This window comes from Aptenodytes forsteri, unplaced genomic scaffold (genome assembly GCF_000699145.1).
Source record: "Aptenodytes forsteri isolate BGI_AS27 unplaced genomic scaffold, ASM69914v1 Scaffold298, whole genome shotgun sequence".
NCBI lineage: Eukaryota > Metazoa > Chordata > Aves > Sphenisciformes > Spheniscidae > Aptenodytes > Aptenodytes forsteri.
In genome coordinates this window covers 128,426-135,278 of record NW_008793956.1, presented here as the reverse complement: position 1 = coordinate 135,278, position 6,853 = coordinate 128,426, and positions in this window count along the sequence as shown.

Genomic DNA, 6,853 nt, shown 5'->3' with positions numbered 1-6,853 from the left:
GGCATGGCACGGCGTGGCGCGGCATGGCTGGCACAGCTTGGCATGGCATGGCACAGCTCGGCTGGCATGGCGCGGCATGGCTGGCAGAGCACGGCATAGCTGCCATGACTTGGCATGGCACAGCATAGCACGGCTCAGCTGGCATGGCGTGGCATGGCACGGCTCAGCTGGCAGAGCACGGCATAGGTGTCATGACTTGGCATGGCACGATGGCACAGCTCAGCTGGCATGGCATGGTGTGGCACAGCTTGGATGGCGTGGCATGGCATAGTGCTGCTAGCACACCTTGGCATGGCATGCCACGGCTTGGCTAGCACAGCATGGCACTGCTGGCACAGCTTGGCACGGCATGGCACAGTTCGGCTGGCATGGCACTGCTGGCGCAGCTTAGAATGGCACAGCATGGCTCAGCTGGCATGGCACGCCCGGCGTGGCTTATCATGGCATGGCATGGCACTGCTGGCATGGCATGGCTTGGCCGCCATGGCATGGCTTTGATAAGATCAGCCTGGCACAGCTTTGCACAGCACAGCTCAGCACTGCTGCTGCAATGGCTCCTGCACCCAGTCTGTGTGCCCTGCACCCAAACCTGCCCCCAGCCCCTGTGCCCTGCGCCCAGCCTGACCCCTGCACCCAGTCCAACCCCTGCACCCTGCACCCCATCCCACCCCAGTGCCACACAAGGTGAGGGCTGCTGGCACCCTGCCTGGGGGTGCTCACCCATGTGGGGCAGAGCGAGGCCCCCGTGTCCCTGCAGAGGCAGCTCGATGTCTCTGCTGGCCCCAGGACAACCCGTGTGCAAACTGGGGCAGCACTGGGGTTGCTGGCAGGACAGCAGTGTCACCTAAACTCGAAGGGCCAGCACAGGTCGCATACATACTTTTTTATTTTGCATGTGTTGCAGTCACCAGCATTTAAATTATTTTAACAGCAGCAGCAGCAGCGGTTGGCTATCACAGAGCATCTTCTGTTCTTGGGGTAGTGACCAAACAGTCACTGATCATTTCACACCATCAATAGATACGCAGCCATTGGGTGCGAGTCCAGTGCACCTGCAACACAGCGAATGGGACCAGTCTTAAGCCGGGTCCCACAAAAAGTGGCAACTCCCTTACGCACCTACTTTCAGGGGTTTTCTACTTTCTTTGGTTTGCAGAGTCTTAAAATTTTGCCAGTGACAGTGCAGGCCGCTGTATAACTAATTAAGCTTCCTGACAATTAACTTCCTATTTCTAGTTACCTTTTCCAGACGTCTTTGAATTACATTCACAAACCCCTGGGGCTCCACAGCTGGGGGGGCCCCAGGCGGGGGGGGGGGGCTGAAAACCACCGTCCCACCGAGATCAGCCGGGCTCTTTCCATGAGGAGCCGAGGCACATGGGTAAAACGTGGAGCTTTACCCCGTCTCGCCCAGCCTGGTGTGACGTCCGGCGTGCGGCGGCTGCGGGGTCCTGGTGGGGCGGGGAGCTGCTCCCCTGGCTCTCCTGGGCTGGGAGCTGGTGGGAGAACAGGGGCTCGGGGAGAGATGTGCTGTGGGGTCATGGGGGAAAGTCGTGGGGGCCGGGGTGGGGTGAGTACTGAAAACCTTTGGCCTGGAAAAAAGCAATGTGGCGTCTTTAGGAAAGGAAGGCGAGGAGCTGGAAGGATGATCCACCTGCAGTGCAAGGCAGCCGCGTGTCGCACTGCACACGCTGAACCCATCTGCCGGGTCGGGTACCAAAAAGCGGAGGAATGAGTGTTTAGTGCGCTGGGGTGATGTCATCACTGCGCTGCTAAAATCAAGGCTTATCTGGAACAAATTCCCTATTGAGAGCCCGGTAACCCATCCCTCTGACTGGCGTGGTGTGCCACCGGCATGTTTATGACTCTGGATGTTTGACATTTTTGTGTTTTCCTCCACGTACCTCTGGCTGAAGGCGTTATCATTGGCCAATAGCAGGTTGCATGGCGGTTGCTTGCGGCGGAGCTGGGGCTGGTGGGGAGGAACCAGCTTTCCTGGGGCTGGGGCTGGGTGCCTGCTCCAGCCAGCGCCGCGGCACAGACCCACCTCCGCCCTCCCCGGGTTTGGGTTTCAGGTCCCTCCTGCCTCCCTGGAGAGGGAGAGGGGAAAGAGGGAGAGAGAGAGACGCCTCTAATTAATCATATTAACTCCTGACAGATGCTTTATGTTCCAACAATGTTGCTGTTATTAAGTTCATATGGCCACCCCTCACCAAGCCCGTCTGCTCCGGGTTCTGGGAAAAAAGGCTTTGCTGGATTTCCCCAGCGAGCGCCGGCATCGCCCCAGTGCAGCCTGACGTCGCACCCACTTCTCCAACCGCTATCAATCACGCCGATGGCCAGACCCGTCAATTTTCCCTCTTTGTAAGGCTTTTTTCTTCTTTTTTTTCCCCCCTCCAGAAGCTGACCACAAGATTGATTCAATCCGGACAGTGGGGATGTAAACAGAGAGGCGCTGCCTTTCAAAGGAGCCATTCAAGAAAGGAGGAAAGAGAAAAAAATCTTTCCTCAAAGTCACTCAAGTTGTCCGCCAATACCAACACGGCCTTAACAAAATAACATAAAATAAGGTGGGACAAGTGCGTAAGAGCAGCGGCAATGCGGCAGCACTCCCAAAGCCGGCTCCCCCGGCAGATGCTGAAATGGAGGGAGGGCACGAGGAAGCGATGCCTCCAGGGCTGCGTTCATCGCTTCCCCCAAAGCTTGGGTCATTTCGAAGGCCTGATCCTGCTCCGGTGCTGGCGCACCAGAGAACATTTCTGGATTCAGCTTGTGTTCGCTGGATTAAAACTTCATCAAAGGGTCATCATGGGTAGTGATGAATCCTGCTCAGTGTTGATGCCCTTACTGTCTCTGGTTATAGTCTTCATTCTAAAATCCGTGTGGGTCCTATTTTCATGAGGGGGAACAGTGACCAGAGGGAGAGAAAATAAAACTTCCCTATTTCATGTTCAGTTCTGCTCCATGACAAGTCACCCTCTGCTTAGAGATTGCCCGCCACAAAGGATATTCAAATAAAATAAGCGAGACCGCTCGCCAAATAAAAATAACCCAGGCACCAAATGAAAAGCAAAATATTTTGAATAAAAGTAAAGCCAAAGAAGACAAAAAGCCTCCGTGAGCGCTTTCAGAAATGACTAATGATATTTTTGCTCCCTAATCAGGGCTTGCCCCACCTGAGCTGCTATTAAAGAGGTTTTATTTTCCCAAGGATGTATCCCCAGCGCAGAGCCTTAACAGCGCCGACAGACTCTGACGTTTTTGCAACCTGCGAAGCACGGCCATGGAAGAGGGAATTGTGTTTTTCTTTAAGTTTAAGATCTTTCAGCAACTTGGGATGACGCCCGGGCAGAGCTTTCGGGTGACACACACCGCAGGGGTACCCCTCGCTCCCCGGGCCCCTTTCCGGCCTTGTCCCACCGGTCCTGGGTGGTCAGAAAGGTGCTTTCCAGGGGAAGGCACGCATGATACATGAGGTATTTTTGAAGAGTGAGAAAAAAGCCAACTAGGAAATGAGTGATCTGCAGGGACTGCTGGAAACCCCCTCGGTCCCAGCTGCCCGCACAGGACGCGTGCCCTTTGTGATGGACAGGACAGCAGTCCTGACTTCTAGGAAATTGCTTTCTGAGGCAGTCATTACTCAAACCACGGCACTAAATACATAAATATCAAGCTGCATCAAAAGAAAGTGTTTTTCCCAGGGAGTCAAGTGTATTCCTTTACCTGCCTGTGTCGGCAGCCAGTAACAGCCCCAGCTGCCCGCACAGGACGCGTGCCCTTTGTGATGGACAGGACAGCAGTCCTGACTTCTAGGAAATTGCTTTCTGAGGCAGTCATTACTCAAACCACGGCACTAAATACATAAATATCAAGCTGCATCAAAAGAAAGTGTTTTTCCCAGGGAGTCAAGTGTATTCCTTTACCTGCCTGTGTCGGCAGCCAGTAGCAGTGCAGAAATGTACCTGTGGACAACACGTTGTCTAGCCCTCGGCACTTTTGCTCTGCCCTTTAGCAGAAAAATCCTCTCCAGTTTTGCAACATGTTCTTGTGTTGCTGATATGCAGAAGGTTGCTCGTAGTGTCGTGTTTTACATACCGCGGCGTGGACTGACGTCGGCTCCAGGCGCGGGCATCCCGAGTCCCAGTGGGGCTGGGGGTGCAGAGCGGGCAGGGAGCAACGTCCAGACTCTGCGGGTGGAGAAGGAGAGAGGCATCCGAGCGCTGCAGCCTGCACGGAAAATTGTGGTGGGATAAGATGAGACATGAATTTAAATCGCTGTAACTTCCAGCATCTCTCTCTCTGCTGTACTCTAACTCTGGAATAAATGCCTTTCCCATTTCATTGCTGCTGGATGTGGTTTAAGGGAAACTGGGAAAATGCTCCTCATCTGGCAAAAGCGGGTCTGTCCAGGGGCTGCCGGGGTGTGCGGGGAGCAGCGTCACTGGCCCCGCTGAGCGGATGGGCACCATCTCCCACCTCAACAGGGAGGCGAGGGGACGTTTGCTAAGAGAGGCAGGGCAGAGGGGCAGCCTCTGCTCCGCAGGGTCCCGGGTCGGGTCCCACGAAGGTCCCAGCCCGGGAGAGCCGGTGAGGGGGGAGTCAGGGGACAGCTCCGGCCATCGCTGCAGGATGGGGATCCAAGATGCCTCTTAAAAGCTGAGCTTTTATTTGCACGTCGGTGCTTGTTGTATACCTGCTATTTTATAGGTAAATCATCTTCTATTAGCCACCCTGTAAATGAGGCAATGGCAGTCACAGCCCCTCCAGCTGCCTCCCTGGAAGCAAAAGCATCGGAGTCAGCAGTTTCCCTGCCCCGCTCCCGTCTCCCGAGTCCCACCTCTCCCTAGCGCCGTGCGAGCTGAGGCCTCGCTTTTAGCTGCAGAACAAGTGCATAAAAATGATCTTATTTATTACAGGAGACATGTTTTAAAACAACTGACAAAATTGCAAGATGTAAAACGACAAGCAAGTGCTTTTTCTTTTTTAAACCCATATAGACTTCTGGCAATGATAAAAATAGTGTTTTCTTTTTTAAAGTTGGAATTAATCTTTCTTTCCAAAGCAATCATGTAGCGGGAAAAGCAGGAAGACACTTAGATATTAACTGATACTCACTGGGTGATGGTTACTTATTGAATAGCCGGGTAGCTCGCTTTCCTCTGCAGAGCGATTAACATTAAAGAACGCCGTGAACATTAAAGCAAAAAAAGGTGAGGGTTTTTTTCCTCCCCTATTCCCTTGATGTGTGACTAACAGCTGTTTTTCTGTGTGACAAATCAGTGGGGTCTTCCTGTTGTTGATGTAATGAAGCTGTTTCCTGGTGTGAAATTCTACGGGATAAATTGCAGGAGGGGGCGGAGAACATCCCACACTATCAAAGTGCCTTGGAGGGGAGGAAAGCTCTGCTCTCCTCGCAGGGGTGGGCAGCGGATCAAAACAGGCAGCGGGGCTGACGTCGGGTCACAGCGACTTTACTCAAGGCTTTTTTTTTTTTTTTTCCTGTTTATCTCTAAGTTTTCTGCCGCTGCAATCAGAGTGCTGGTCTTTACAACGATGGGGTGTTACTCAGGACAGTTTGGGGTATTTTCCCCGATGAGCCAGTCTTACTTAACATGACGGTAGTGCTGCAGAGAGCTGTACGAAGCGGTCTAGCTTTTGCGCCTCAGTTTCCCCATCTGTGAAATGGGGGGGGTGACAGTGACCCCCGATGTCCCTCACCGTCGGAGCGGTGGGAAGGGGCCCTGGCCTGGCCGGGTGCTGCCTGCGGCACCGGCCCCCCCCAAAAGCGCTGCAGGGACGCAGGCATTTCCCTGTGCTGGCACCAGCTCAAGCGCTTTTGGGGGATCTGCCTCGGTGGGTTCGTTTAGTCCTCAGACACCCAGAAAAAAAAAATCACTTTTACCCCTGTTTTTTCTTTTTTTCGTTGCCAGTATTAGTTAATTAAACTATGCAAATTAAAACAACTTAATTTCTCTAATATCAGGACCAGCCTCAAACCATTTGGTGTAGCTCATCTGGCACGTACATTACAGAAAATGTTTGGAGCGGCTCTAATAAAAATGAAAAAGGCTGTAAATCAAGTTTAATTTATTCATTTCTGTATGGTATGAAAGCATGCCAAAATCAGATTATTTATGAGCCCTTCATAACAATAGGCATTTTTATTGGTTGCAAATGACAAAAGGGGTTCTCAGAGGGATTTTTTTCTTCTTTTAAATTTTTTGAATGCCTTTTCAGAAACATTTATTTTTTTGGACTCTATGATCTCAAAGAAAAATATTTAATCATTGATACAGTAAAAATAATTTATATTTAGATACTGAAAAACACATCAGACTTTAAAACATAAATATACAGAGCTAATCCAGCCCAAAGGCTCAGGCGAATGCTACACCACAGGTTAGAGAAAAGAGCTGTGATTTATGCCTGCTTCCTTAAATTTCCCATTAAGAGTATAATCTCCCATAAGTCTTTCACAAAATGTCTGAGGCACTCGGGGCTTTTTCTTTTGCTTTTCCAGATCCGTTTGGTGGGTCGATGGGCGCGCACGTGCTCTGCGTCCACGGTCACACGCGTGTGCCCAGGCACTCGCCTCACGGTGACTTTCTCTCTCTTTGCCCATCCACGGCTAATTCACAAAACCTCTGTCTCGGTGGGTAACTGAATCCCACGAGCTCTCGTACAGGTAAGGCAGGCCAGCTACCCTGGTACACAGAAAATCACTGATAAACCAACCATGGATTGGCTTCTGCCTTCCGATTTTCAGATCATTTAAACCATCTTTTGTCATTTACCTGGCACAGCTGGAGCCAGAGGTGGGTTTGGTGACGGGCGCATGCCACACACCCAGCGC